The 15,106-nt window shown below is 41.1% G+C and overlaps 2 protein-coding genes across 7 annotated transcripts in view; one reads left to right on the forward strand and one right to left on the reverse strand.

Annotated features, from left to right (window-relative positions):
• Window positions 1-15,106, forward strand: part of CHLSN (cholesin) — a 133,328-nt gene that overhangs the window by 66,132 nt on the left and 52,090 nt on the right. The gene's annotated exons all lie outside the window — the stretch shown is intronic.
• Window positions 1-15,106, reverse strand: part of GPR146 (G protein-coupled receptor 146) — a 52,840-nt gene that overhangs the window by 20,892 nt on the left and 16,842 nt on the right. For 2 of the 4 annotated variants that reach the window (XM_083799494.1, XM_083799496.1), the window contains exon 2: window positions 9,178-9,219. The gene's annotated coding sequence lies outside the window, so the exon portion shown is untranslated. Of the gene's footprint in view, window positions 1-9,167; window positions 9,220-15,106 lie in introns of all 4 variants that reach the window. The other 2 variants (XM_083799497.1, XM_083799498.1) reach the window with 1 other exon arrangement.

The following is a 15,106-nucleotide window of genomic DNA, read 5'->3' on the forward strand; positions in this document are numbered from 1 at the left end:
GTAATCAATTTAAAAAAAAAAAAAAGAAACTGAATTTGCAAATCAGCTGAAGTAAGGAAGACTTGTGAATTTTAGATCAGTTGCTTTAGAGCTGTCTTTTGTATGAGGACAACTTTTAGTCCCTCTTGTTTTGTAATCTGCTATGACATTTCAGGTTGCACGAACTTCGATGGAAAATTTTAAAAACGAGACTGCAGTTGTGCCCACGCTGCAACCCAGATACTTGCTCCCAGTTCATTCTTCAGAATCGGCATCCCTGTTTTGAGAAACATGCCAGCAGCTTCCCCCCCGCATGGCGGTGCAGCCTTCCTGTTGGCAGGGCTGCCAGCCCTGCAGCAGTGTCAGTGGAGGGAAGCGCGTCTGCGCTCCCGCAGCTCGATTTCAAAACAGGACCACAAAGGCGCACTCTGGTATGGTGCCTTGCAGTGAGCTCAACCTGCCGAGACAGGTGCGTGAGTTTTATTTCCCTTGCCCCAGCTGCGTTGGTACAGGAGGGTCAACCTGCAGTGGGTCAGTGACAAACAGGCTGGGAGAGGAGCGATAGCATCTGCACCCATCACAGCGCCTTCCCCTGCTGACGTGACTCAGGGTGCTGATGTGGTTTTAGCAAAAATCCCTCAGACCTGCTAACCCAGCTAATTCTGAGCGGCTTTCCGGAAGTATTCAGAGCTTGTGATTCCTTTCAGAAAATGCTTTTTATTTAGGTATTTTCAAAAGACCACGTTTCTGTTTCCAAAAACATGGTTCTCTGCTAAAAATAGGACAGAAACCAATAGTTGCGTACAAGTGGAAATGATAATAATGGGCAAGGCAGGAGTATTTCTGCCTTTTCTATTTAGCAGATTTTTTCACTTGGGTTCATTTATATTTGACCTCTAATCTGAATGTCCAAAGCACTAAAATTCACTGTTACGTGGATGTGTTAGAGACCATAATGGCATTTTCATGCATCTTTTGTTTCTGCGTACTTTGGATAATTTTATTAGCTATTGTTTGAAAATGTCATTAGACATTAAGTCAGTTTATTTAGCTATCACAGGCTAATCCAAACGTGCTCCTGACCTCTCCCTGCCTGCAGGCTTTCAGATGTTCTTTCTTCTGCAGACCTCAGGTGCTTGGGAAGGGGAAAGGGCTTTCACCCTCTGGGTATTTTGTGAAGACCACAGGACAGGCTGCAGGTACCCCAGATCACTTCCCGGCACAGGACAAAAGGGAGAGGAGATGATTAAGCAAAGAAGAAGTCAAGGGCCTTACTGTCTTCCTTGATAAATGCTACGGTGAAGTCTCCCCACCCTTTAACCCTTTTAAAGGTCTTAGATTTAACGCAGCAAGTTTGTATGCTTGAGACTCTGGTCAGCTAGCAGGATTTCATAGCCCGTTGACCATGAAGTACTCCCTCCGCACTTCTAAAATCTACTTGGTTGAACATTACCTCTTGAAGCTTTGCAGATTTGGGGGGAAAGTCTTGCACAGAAATCTTTTAAGGTGAGGCTCCAGGGGTCAAGGAACTCTTTCTTTTAAAGGATATTAAAAAAGAAAAAAAAGTAATGTGCCTCAAACATAAGAAATTGAGTTGAAAATCATTTCCTCTAGTTATTTATTTTAATATTGCCACTTAGATCTGTGTGGATTTGAAAATACAATTTATTAATAAATCTCTCCCCCAACAGGTATTTTGATAGTATAAATCTATTGTATTTGCTGTTAATAGCAAACTTTAAAGGGAAGAAAAAAAAAACAGAGGAAGAATGCAACAAAAATGTTGACCTCAATGAATAAAAATTGGACTGTTTGTACCATGAGAAAATGAGATAATTATGGCTATAAATTCCTTTGCTCAAAGAATGAAAATAAACAACATACACGCTATGTGGAAACAGGAGAGAGCCATTGCATTAGGACAGATTCCCTGTAATCTTTTCTCCATGGTAATTCTTAATAATGTGGGGATGTTTTTTTAGTTAAGGACTAAAACTGTTGAGAATGTTCCTGGAGTTTGGCAGCTTTGCAAGATGAAGAGGCCTGGCTTACAAACATTCCCGCCCAGGAACATATTTGGGAGCCAATAATGTGGTGTTTGGACACTACTACTACGAGGCGCATTAGATGCATTTCTTACTGCTGCGTTACAGCCATCTGGCAGGTAAGGGCTCTGTTTGTCTGCTGACAAGTGAAGACTTTTTAGAAAGTCTAACTTGGAGCCATTCCACATAAAATTTACTTGAAGGCTTATTCTTCTTTTGGAAAAAAAAAAAAAGGTGATAAAAAGCACATGTTAAAACAAAGGGTTAAACCATCAGTTACATACAGCACAACAGCACCACAAGCTATTTAGGGCCATTGTGGAGCTTGACTATTTCTAGATTGAAAATGAATTTTTGTTTTAAGTGATAGCTAAATGGTTTTCTCTGACACAGATTGTTTGTGTTACACAAACCATATCAGATCTGTCTATAAAGCTTAGCATTTTCTCTAGAGTGTCTGAAATCCTACTACAAAGAGTACTTGCACCTTAGTCTGACACCCAGTAGGAATAAAAGGCTGACATAACATACTACTAAATTGTTACAATTAATTGCATGTTTCTGCACTTAAGTGTGAAGGGTGGAAAGTATTGCTTTAAAGACTACCTACAAAACTGGTGAATGAGCAGCCACTTCAAACAGAAACGTCCAAAAGAGCAACAGAAGGGAAGCTGCTTTTGAATTCCCTCAGTTCCTCGTGGCAGCCCCGAGCTTACAAAGCAAAAGAAGCAAGAAATGGTTCTTTTCTGTTCCGTTAGTTACACAGCCAGCTCCCAGCAGATAAACCTGGAGGTGGAGCAGCCGTATGAGGTTCCTTTTGATAACCTGTGCCTGACATAGATGCCGAAAGAGTCTTACCTAACTTTCATGGTTTTCCCTTCCTGGCTAAGGGAGGTTCCTCATGCCATCTCTAGACAAGAAACAGATACAATTCTGGAGCCAGTTGTAGCTCTCAGTTGCACTGGCACATACTTGAGATCGAAGCCTTTGCAGTTAATCCAGATTTGTGCCTTACAGCTGAAGCAGCAGGATGGATCTTGGCTTCTAACCCCTTTTTATTTTTCGGATTTCTCTATATACAGCATTGCTGTAGTTAATACTAAAGAAGTAGAGCAAAGCACGTGAAAATGGAAATCCGATTTTTACAAGAGTGCTCAGTGATTTCTTCAGGATAAGTTGAAGCTCCCACAGTAGTGCTTTCACGCTAATCGTCCTACGCTTTTTGAGCCTTGCCTTTGCAGCCATGCCCTAGGTTCCTTTCACCAGCATTCCAGCTGCATGCAGCATGTACTTTGTTGCTGCAGATGACAGCTCCAGCCGGTTGCCTTCATTCATTCTGGTAATTGTGCTCTGCCCCTGTCCTTCTTAGCCACCCGCTGCGCTGTACACCCTGCACTGACCCAGTCATCTGCCCGATTGCTGTCTGTCCACATCGCTCTTTACTTCCCACAGCTCTACCAATGGCTTTGTCTTGGCTTTGGGAATTCAGTTTGTGATTTACTAGTTCCAAGTGTCCCAAATTCTGGAAGTGCACGTGCACTTTCATTGTCTTCAGGCGTCAGCGGTAAATGATCAGGGTGATCATTTAAAACAGGGTTAGGAGGCAATTCTGAGGATAGCTATTCCTGATGATACAGTAAGTAAAAAGGATCAAGTGAGTGAATTTGTCATTTCTAACCATTTTTTACACTTAACATTACATGAAATTAGACCTGGAAAGGAGGGACTTGCAATAGGTATGAAATTCTAAAATGTCATCTGTGTCCAGCTTCTACGAAACCTTATCATCACTGATTGCCACTGTAAGAATTAAAAGTCAGCTCATGTAGTCCACAGCAGCAAATATTGTCAGACAATGTATAATGGAAATTTGTAAGAGCTAATATTTAATGTCTTAAAATGAGAAGCATCCAGGATAACTCCTGAAATCACTTCACTTGAGTTCAGTATATATTAACAAAAAAATATTAAGGTTAATACAAAGGTATTTTCACCAGATGACTTTAAATTAATCTTAGGATTGCCTTAAAAAAAAGAAAAGAAAAGAACCTTCGAGTAGGGGGTAACAGGGCATTCTTCATATTGCTATTTATCACTCATGGCAATGTATGGCATTGAAAGAAAAGTAAGTCAGAAATAATTCCATTTCCATCCCTAAACCTCTGGTTATTTGAATACCGAATGCTTTTAAATGATTTGTTTCAGGCCTTTATAGTACAAATTCACTTTTGATAGTTAGATACCTACAAAGAGGCAGAACAAAACCCCACTGAAGTTAGTAGGTCTCGTGGGGCCTGAGGTTCTCTCTCACAGAGCTGTTCACAGTGCTTTTCTTTATTGTTGAAGTGTTGTAGAATGTCGTGTCCAACTAAATATATGCTGTTCTGTATATGAAAGGCAAGGAGTACCAAACTTCAAACCATCAGACAAAGTGGTTTTCCTTTGTTTTGTTTAGGGAGATCTCTTTGATTGTGCTTGTATTTAAAGTGCACTGCTAGGTAATCATAGAACATACATCTGTTTAAACCAAATTCAGAGTATCATGAAGTGACACCTGCTTAAGTTTTTAATTAAAGTGACTTAATCTCTAGCGATCTCTACATACATAGGCAGAAAGTAGCTGTGCTTAATGTGTACTTTGAACTGCCATTCATTTAGAAATCAAAGATTTGTAAATGAAACATGGTATGCTAGACATGATGATATTGGACTGGAATCCCTTCTTGTTGGCATAGCCTATTTTTTCTGATGCTGCCAGCCCCCGGGAATACATTCTCATTAAAATTATGTATAGAAGCAAACATAAAAAGAAGGTTATCTTAAAAAATAAATAAGTGCATCACCCATATATAGAACATTTTAAAATATGCGAATATATATAGTTGTGCGTATAATGCAGAATTGCTCCTGCCTTTTGTGAGCAGTGTTCTGCCTTTAAACAATTGCACTGTCTAACGAGCTACTATTTTGAAATGTGACTATAAGAACAGTCATGTATTTCTTTTTACCATTTTCTAAATTTCAAGTCTCTGGCAGAGTAGGTCAGGTAACTGAATGCTATTTAATGGTAATCCTTGCTCTTCATTGGGTAGGGTCATTAACAGGATCTGCTTAACTCGGTCATCTCTCCGTATTGGCAGCGGCAGCACTTGGCCTTCACTTTCCTTTCCCTGCTAAAAAGGCAGGGGAAAGCTCCAGCTCCTTTTTGTGGAAGTCGTGGGAGGTGTCATTTCCTCTAACAGGACTCTGATCTTTTCCTTGCTGCTGACTCTGTTGGAAGGCTCTGCAGAGGGAATACTGTTTGTGTGCCCTACAGAAAGGGATCTGTTTTCCGTATTTTTCCCAACTGTGTGAATTTTGCTGGGTTAATATGTCTTAATGACTGATCTTAGTTTAGTTGATATTCTTTAACGTTCATATTCTCTTTCTCTCAGCTTTTCACCTACAAAAGTCCCCTGATATTCTTGAAACAAATGTACAGACAGTCCTCTTTTGGCAGCTGGTCATGGTAAATGGCAGTAAGTGATAGTGAACGCTGATTTGGAATGGCAGAAGGAAAAAGAAGCACAGGCTGTTCAGTTTTTGCAGATCCATAGTTTGTTATCCCTACCTACTGGTGACACCCATGGTGATTTCCAGTGTAATCCTATGTCTGACCACACCGCTGCTGTCCTCACGATGGAATTTGATGTTTGGGAACCGTAACCTCACTGCCCGGTAGAAGTCTCCTAGTCATGATTTTTCTTTGCGAAATGAACACCGTCTCCTCTGTCAGGAAGGGTGACTGAAACTTCATAAGGGAAAGATGAACAAAGCCCTTAATTTGTGAGAGGAAGGAAACTGCACTGTAACAATGCCGAAATGAGGGGGCAGATCTCGGCCGGCAGCAGGGAGGAGTTTGTGGCAAGCAGGAGGCATAAACCTCTGTGCCGATAAATGCAAAGCAATAAATTACGAAGAAGATGCAGATGCTGGAAAGGGTTCTGGGGTGGCTGGGGAGTGGGGGCATGCGGGGGGAGCCCATCTTGCACGACTTTGCATGTAACCCTGCTGGCACGCTCGCCTTGTCCATGTTACAGATGTGTGGAGGTAAATTACTAACGAAGATGTGTGCAGATCAGCCCAGAAGGGAGGTGAACGTTTCTTGATAACATTGTGTTCTCAAACATCAGCTCTGAAACACTCAAGACATTTGCTTTTGATTTTCCTTTGACCACCTGCAGAGCTCACCAAACTAGTTTTGGGTGAGAGGAACAAGACTGCGCAAGGAGCTTTGGCTTCATTTAAATGTGGGTAGTCGTGCTGTTAGGATGGAGATTTAAATACTGAAATGCTAGGTGTTTGGCTTCTTTTCTTTCCTTTTTTTTTTTTTCCGAAACTCTCTCCTTCCCTTGTACTATGGTTTGTTTATATTGCTACCTTTACAGTATTGACTAGTATCTATACAAACTGCACTCAGGGAAAGGTGCTGGGATTTAAAAAAATAAAGTGTTAAAACTGTGACACACAGGTATTTCACTGTGAAGTTTACTGATGGCTGTTGCCATTGCACGTCCAAAACTCATAAAGTACAACTTTATTTGCCCTTTTTTTGTTGTCTCAGCTTTGCTTCAAAAAGCTACAGTCATCACTGGATGATTTCAATCAAAAAACAGGGAGTCAGAGGTTAAATGCTATCCACAGCATTTATCTATGATTGTTTTAAAAATTTGTTGCACCACAGTACTGTCAAAGTAGTATGTCTGTGAGTATAATAGGTAGCAGAAAAAAATGATATATATGGTCTGAATAAATCTAGGACGCATTCTTTTTGTGGTATTTAAAATATTAACTAATTTTTGATGGGACTGAATTGCTCATACAATAATTCAAGTTGGAAGGGGCTTGAGAAAGTCATCTGTCCAAAATGCTGCACAAAGCAGGGCAGATAGGAGATCAAACTAGATCTTCAAAACCTCTGAGGACAAAGACAGTGTGATGTCTGGGCAACCTCTTCCAATGCTTGATTGTCATAATGGTTAAAGAAATACAATAAATTCCCTCATATATTGGAATCTCTCTCTTCTTCAAATTTTGCCCATTGTCTTTTTTCATCCCACCATGCACTGCAGTAAAGAGCCCGAATCTGTGTGCACAGTAAGCCTCCTGCAGGTGCACAGTGGTTGTGGCTTAGGTCTACCCAAAACTTTCTCTTTTTCAGGTGGAGCAAGCCCAGTTCCCTCAGCCTCTGACCACAGGGCTGCAAGTGTTCTGCCCACAGCTGTCCTCGTGGCCCTCTGTTCAACTGCTTTCAGTTTATCAAAAGCTTTTGGGAGGATGGGTGCGCAAATCTATACAAAGAAATATCATTTTGGTCTTTATGCAAAAAAGATCTTTGTGTAAATCTGTTATGTGGAGGCTTTGGGAGGTTTTCATGTTTCTGTGATTATTTTAAAAATTTGTTGCACCACGGTATTGTCATAGCAGTATGTCTGTGATTATAATAGGTAGCAGAAAAAAAAAACTGACCAATGAGCTCAAACTTTTTTAGCTGTGGCTTGTGGGTATGTAACTTAGAGGAGCACTTTCTGGGCCAACTCTAGGTTTTGAGGTAACAGAGATTATAATAACAATAACAACAATAATGGCCCCTAAAAAGATGGGATACATACATTCAATGACTTTATGATTGTCCTTCAGTGAAGAATTTAGACTGGAAGCTTGTCTTGCTATAGCCGATATCTTACTCAGTACATCCTTTCTGTCTTTACACATGAAGTAGACTCCAAGATTAGTGTGGTTGAGTATATTGGAAGTAATAGAAAACAGACACAGAAAAATTGTTGCATGTTTTAAAAAAAAATCATAAAATGAAAGAGGAAGTGCATCATTTATTATAACACCATGTAGACTAATGAAAAACATACTGCAGGCTGGAAATTTGTTAAGAGCTGAACTCCAAAAGTTTCCATTCCCAAAAATGCCTTGGGGCCTCCGGCTGTAAGCTTGTGGCTAAAGAGGCCCTATGGTAAACTGACATAAAAAATAACTACTCCATAAACATTCAGCTCCTGTTTCACAATAGTTGGAAATAAGTTTTAAAGAAGTGTTCCCAACTGATACTGACTACACTTTATCAAAGTAGAAGAAAGGAAGGCAGTGCGTTTATGACTAGAATGTCAAATTGGGAATGTAACACTGGGGAGATGAGTATTAGGCACAAAAATGTTATGCTCATTGTACAGAGGAGAAAACGAAAAAGATGAAGTGATTTGCCAAGAGCAAGAGCAGCAGTCAGCACTGGCAGAGCTGGTGTTAGCTAGCATTAAAGAATTCCTGACTCTTGTCCTTTGCTCATTAACTAGAGCAGGGCGGACAGCACACCTACAACACGCTGCTGCGAGCAGGTCACCAGCCTGTGCCCAAGCACGTTCTTCAGGCTGTGTGCGAGCACACCCACGTGCCCTCAGAGGAATGGTGTTGGTCCCTTAGAGAAGGCTGAATTTGGTGCCTCTTTTCTTTTAATCTGTTTGGCTTTCTTAAAGGTATGTTTCTCCTGCAGAGTTAGCCCACGCTGATTCACTAGGTGTTAGCTTTGCCTTTCTCCTCCATGGCCAGCCTTTGTCAGTGCATGAAAATCTTTACCACTGACCGTGGGGCTTCAGGCAGTTCTAGCTGACATGATGGCCTGCTGGTAGAGGTTGTGAGGAGAGCATTACAGCCCCGATTCCTTCCTCGCAGGGGTCGGCAAGCAGTTTGCAGAAATGATGTCAATTAAATCCTGCAAGCGTTCCTCCAATCTGTTTCTGCAGTTTGTGTAGATCACAGAGGTTCTCCTGCTTGGCAAGGAGTCCTCAAGTGCCTTAGGATCATGGGATGCGTCCATGAAGTCCAAATTTCACAAGGCTATAAAGATGTTGTAAACTGGAGGCACCTTCATCTGAGCCTACATAAATTGCCAGTTTGTGAGCTTTGGGGAAGAGGTTGATCTGGGAGTCAATACAGACTGCCTTCGTTAACTCTTCCATGAGCACTTAGTAAGTTTTCTAGTACATTTTCACAGAAATAAATACCAGGTCCAGAAATCCCAATGTTGGTAAATATTTTCACTGTTGTACATTGATAAAAGAAACATACAAAAATAGTCACACTGTATTGCTATACCTGTACTTACGTGATGTGCAGCACAGAAGAACGTCAGTCGAAGATGGAGCCACTGGAAGAAAAAAAGAAGAAAGAAAAGGTAAACTAATTGCTCATAGTTGGTTCAAAGAAATGAAAAGTAAATTTCATCAATTCTGTTAAATACATTTCATTTTGTGTGTTGTTTCACTGTAGTATGCCTTATATATCATTTACAACATGCAATATTTTCATGCAGTGATTAGAAAATCCAGAATGTAATTATTTACAATGTTTGGTATTGAATTGCTTCATGATTGATTACTGACTCAATGACTGTAGCTGAAAGGTTGATAGGAGAGTTACTGTATCATAGTGATGTTGGTGTTGATGGCTTTATTTACATTTTTGAGGTGAATTGAGGTTCTTGAATAAAAGCTGTGGATTGAATTAAAAATAGAAACTCACAGCTTCCTTCTCCTCATTGAAAATGTCACGCGTGCTGGGTTAAAACTGAAATGGAACAGGCCCGATGTGAAATATTTGGCATGTAATAAGATACTATGACAAATGTCAGTTTGGTTTGTTATTGTAGAACACAGTGGTTTTGGCATACTGTGTTACGCTAATTCACTTTGGTTACTGAGGATATATCTGCTCCTTTGCACACTGTGGGAGAAAATACGGAAAAGATGAATATTTTAGTAAATTATAAAAACAAAGGTATAGTATGTGTGACCACTAAGAACTTGTAACCAGTATTTCAGATCTAAGTTATCTAAAGGAGAGGAATGAAGTAAAGCACTAATTTCCATATTTCTTGCAGTTAAAATTAAAGAGTTTTAAGTCTTTTTGCTTGGATAAGTGATTGAACAGTAATACTTGGAGAGCAAGATAACTTTAAGAATAGATTGTCACTATAGTAAAAAAGGTGTGTTTTCCCCTAAAAAGAAAGATTAACTTTGAGGTTACTCGATTATGACTGAAGTTTGAGGGAAACAGAGTACTTCATTTGTGAAAAAAAAATTGTTTAAGATAGCAGCCTGTGCCAGTTTATTCTTTTTATATTAAAGTTTTATTGAAAGGTCAGTAAAGGTCTGTGAAAGATCTCATCTCCTACTGTTTTGCATTTCCCACTGGTGCCGCTGGTCTCTGTGATGGGTGGCGCGATGGGAGCCGCCAGCGGCCCGGCCCGGCCCGGCCTCTGTCCTGTTCCTCACATCTTGTGGCAAGCGTTGGAGGGCCCAAGAAAAGTACGTGGTACCAATCAATATTTGGTTGCAATTTTAGTTTCACAATCTGATGAGGAATAGTAAATAGAAGCACTAATTGCTATTATTACGTGGCCTTGAACTTGAGAGAGCGATTTCCATGTGTGTGCCATGGCTTGTGTGTGTGACGTGTCACGCAGCTGGAAATCACCTCCCTGGCTCGAGCAGTCCTAAGACATGCTGGAGTGGCTGGCTGTTTGGTCTCCAGCTCTGGCTGGCCTCTCATCCCACCACAGAAACAAATGTCCGCTAATTCATGTGAAGAAACAACAGATTTGCTGTTTATAAATTCATACAGATTGAAGTTGCGTTGCAGGTGCTGTTAAGACAGCTGCCCCGAGCTTTACAGCACAGAACACATGTAGGAAGCTCTTTTTCTCTGTTCGTTAGCAGGGCAGGAGGATGTGAGCAGTGCCGGCTGATAGGCCTCGCTGCTGAAGCGTGGCACAGCTGCCGCACGCTCTGGAGCCCCTCAGTGTCCCGCAGCGACCTCCAGCCCGCCGGGCCGGGCCACTGGGGCTGGCGCCTCCTGGCTAACACGGCCCTTCAGTGCCTCTGCTGTGGCCTCACATCCAGGTATTTATGGATGTGATGGAATCAGACACGTGAATTGTCATTGAATTCAGCTGGCTAAGCTGCACAAACAAACTTATTTATATCCATGGCAAGCTGCAATGCTGAGATCGGCATTCAGAGGACCACTGCCGTGTGCTCACGCGGGTTCGTAGGGGTGGGTTGGAGAAAGGTTTTGTCCGTACCAGTCACCAAGGAGAAGCTTTGCTTCTGCTGACCTAATTGGATTCACAAGGGTAACGTGTGTTTCATTGCCTCCCTCCGTGGTGACTCAGTAGCTCTTCCTAGATTGATCTGTTTTTCTTGCATTCTGATCCTTGTTGCTGAAGTACATTTTCTTTTAAGTAGTAAACTAAGTTTCAGGAATGATTAAATCGCAACATGAATCATAACTGAAATGCTGAGCTATGCATACTGCTCTTCACATCTATAAGCCAGCAGGGATGAATAACAAGTTTTGTAGCGACAGACTTACAGCGGGTCTGCAGTTCTGCTGGGAGGTGAACCCACTGCTTTATGTGTCTTTTGATGTAGGCAGCTCCAAGGGAATAAACAGCTGGTTAGTCGGTTTGCAGAGAACTTGCAGCGTGACTGAATGCACAGTTGTTCTAGATAGCTTAAAGAATGTAATACCTTTTCAAATGTCATATGTCATGCAGCCTATAATTTTATTCATGAGGCCCGGGTTGTGTATTCCAAGAAAAATCATATATCATATTAATCCTATTTAATTCTGAGTCACAACATAAAATTTTGCAGTGCTGTAATTAACAGTAATGAAAGATAAGGGGCAGCAGCTGTATAGCTAACGAAGGAGTTAATTTCAACGTGTATTTTAGACCATTAAGTGCTATAAAGCAAAAAGCCTTGTGTTGCCAGCACGAAGCAAAGGAAGGCAGTTAACCACCGCTCCCCCCGCCAGGCCAGCAGAGCTGGGGATGCCGTACGGCTTAGGCTTCGCTAGAACTGATTCATTAGCTAAGGCAGTAGCATGCAGAAGAAATGTGAAAGAATATATAAATCATTGCTACTGTTTGTCTTATCCCAAGGAAAAATTTCTTTCTTATTCTGCCTATGTGAATATCATTTTTTTTATAAAAATGTTTCTCTCCTTTCAGGTTGGAGTATATTTTATAAACTGATTTAACAGTTTAGTTCAGGTCTTTGTTCTGTCTGTCAAGACTCTCCAGAGGCTGAAATCTGCAGGCCATCCAATACATCATTGTTCACATTGTACTTCTTTTTAACAAGTCTGAAACGTTTTCCTTGTGTGGTTTCGCAACCCTTTTTTTTTCTTTCCAAACAGCATGAGTCCTATCACTAGATCAAATTTAGAATTCACTGCTTCCAACAATTGTCTAATGGATCCACATGTTTACACAGCATGACATTGGCATCCAGATAGTGCTGTCAAAGTCTCCAGGCTGTACTACTGTCTCATGCTTCCTCCCTTCTCTTAAAAAAAAAAAAAAAAAAAAAAAAAAGAGAGAGAGAGAGAGAGAAAAAGAAGCTACAGTTACAGTTAATGTGGTACTCTGGAAGCAGTGAACAGTGCTTTTACTTCAGCCACTAATATTGCTCCCAAAATTTAGAAAACAAACCTTTTTTTGATCTGCTATGTATGAAAATGTCAACTCTCAGGTATTTTATCAGCACTTATTGTATCAATCTCAAAATGCTATTGAATGGGAGACCGGAAAATAACTTTTCCAGACTTGTTCCTTTTTTTCTGTCCTGAGTTTCCCAGGCTGAATGACAGCTTTTATCTGTGTATGCCACTGCTACCAGCACGAGCACTTGGGGCTTTCTGAAGCTCCCAGCTACTTCTCCCTGCCGCTGTGTCTTTGTGTCGATACGCGTTTCTGTAGCCTGATGGTGAACAAATTACCGAACTGATCTGTCTGCAAACTAACCTACCAGCCGGCAGCCTCAGTCACTGGGCGTTTGTGTGGCATGAGAGGACCTTTTGTAATTAACTTGCCTGTGTGTTTTGCACAGTGCTTAATTCCTGTTCTGTGTGATCGGATGTAAATAAATCAGTAGCAATTACTTGGCAGCAACTTTCTGCAATCAGTTGCTTTGAAGAAACTTAGTCCATGGTAGCATTAAGCAAAGGAAGGGGGGTTTGGCTAGGACACCAGAACCTTTCTTTTTTTAATGCTCTCATGGGATCTTTCACTTCCACACAAGCAACTGCTTGAACTGGCCGAGTGGTCTTGATTTAACACTGCTGTACGAATACTGCTTGTCCCAGCTGCAGGGTATCATAACCTCTATTTCCTTAGCTTAGATTTGAAATCTGGAGCCATATGATTCAGATGAACCATGACTGCCCTCTCTTTAACTTGATGGATTTGTTTTGAAAATACCATTGTTCGGTCCAGGTTTTAGCTCCTAAGCAAATTAAGCTGATTTGCACTGGTAAGTGGGGAATACTTACCAGCTTGATTTAAAAAAAAAAAAAAAAAGGCAAGAAAAGCTGAAGCAATTTTTAACTCATCAGTGCCAATGAAAATACATCGTTAGCATAAACTTTAAAAAAAAGTTTTTAAAATTAAAGATGATAGATAGTCCCAAAAGTAGCTGTAGCTCTGATGCAAAAAAATACTTCTTCCAAGAGCAATTAGATGCTATGCAGCGAGCTCACAAAAATGTTGCTGCAGACAGGTTTCAGAAGGAAGGCTGATGAGCAGAACTGGGTTAGCTTTGCATTCAAAATTTGATTTTATGTGGGCTCCTGTTCTTGTGAAGCTTAGATACAAGCTCTTGGATTTGAAGTAAAGCCAACTGGATTTGTAAAGATGCTTATCGTATTCCCTGGCCCTGTTCAAATCACCAGAAAATATTAAGGCTGACAAGCCTAACTTGATATGCGTCTCAATATTTTTATGCTAGATTACAGTATACATAGAAAAAAGAAAAGTCTCTACCAGAGCTGCAGCCTGTTTAAAAAGAAAAATGAAAAAAAAAACCATGGGCCTTTTATTAAAAATTAATATATAGCAGAGAAAGTGGAAAATCACCTAATTGCCCATGGGGGTTTACATATGTACCACATGACCAAAGGTCAATCTAAATTGCCACGATTTCGTACTAGGAGTTTGTAATCACTTGTTATATAAATGAAGATTTCTTCACAGGCTTTAGTTGGTAGAAATATTTTATAATTAAGCTTATAAACTTCATAATCTAATTACGTTCTTTAATTTTTTATCACTGCTGGTTTGTAGTGGTGTTTTGCGAATTTCCTTTTTTATTTATTCATAAATGCTCAGAGAGGCTATACAGAAACTTGAGGGCTGGGATGCTTTCCCAAATATAGTTCAGAGGTGTCGGTCAATCACTGAGCTGCTCCTGCTGTCTGAAATAGAAGTGGCCCCAGCAGCACCTGCCAGGACAGCATGTACAGGGTGCTAAGTTTGGCTGATCGGGATTTCTGTTCGATAGCGTGCAGGCAGGTCGCTCGTAGGGTGTCTGCAGAGTTGCTTCTAACTGTTAACGTGTATCTTACAGGATGGAAGAGTATTGAGGGAATTGCATTCAGATACTGAAGATGACCTTACAATTAAGATGCAATTTTACTCGCTTGATTTAGACAATTCTGCTTGCTGCCCACCTGCGCGGACTGAGCGAGGTTTTTCTTCCCTTCTTTTCCCCCTCTCTCCCAGGGTAATCCACTATACAGGTTCTGAGTTTGGTGTAAGACAGTGGAACTATTCCAGATTTTAAAGCTGTTTTTGGTGTCTGATGGTAGTGCTACAGAGCAGGGACGTTTGCAGAGTGCATAGCAGCAGTAACATGGCCAGCTGGAGCAGTTTCTTGCGCTTTACCGTCAATTCCCTTCTGACTGTGGTTATTCCAAATTACTTATACACCAGAAGACGTAGCCCATCCCATTTTATATTTTATGTAATGTCCCAACCTCGTAGGCTGCTCTGATTTCATTTATATTCACAGACACGCGCCCACAAAGCTTCCACTTAGCACGTCCCCGTAAGTCAGACCTGCACGGGCAGCTAGGAGCATGCTTGCTCTAGCCCCTAGCGCTGCGGCAGCCTGTGCCGGTGGGCGGAATGGCACAGCATCCTTGCTGGCCAAGCAGCTCCCCAAAAAGGAGCACATGTGCCTCCTGGCTCG

The sequence above is a fragment of the Anser anser genome (assembly GCF_964211835.1).
Source record: "Anser anser genome assembly, chromosome: 15".
Lineage (NCBI taxonomy): Eukaryota > Metazoa > Chordata > Aves > Anseriformes > Anatidae > Anser > Anser anser.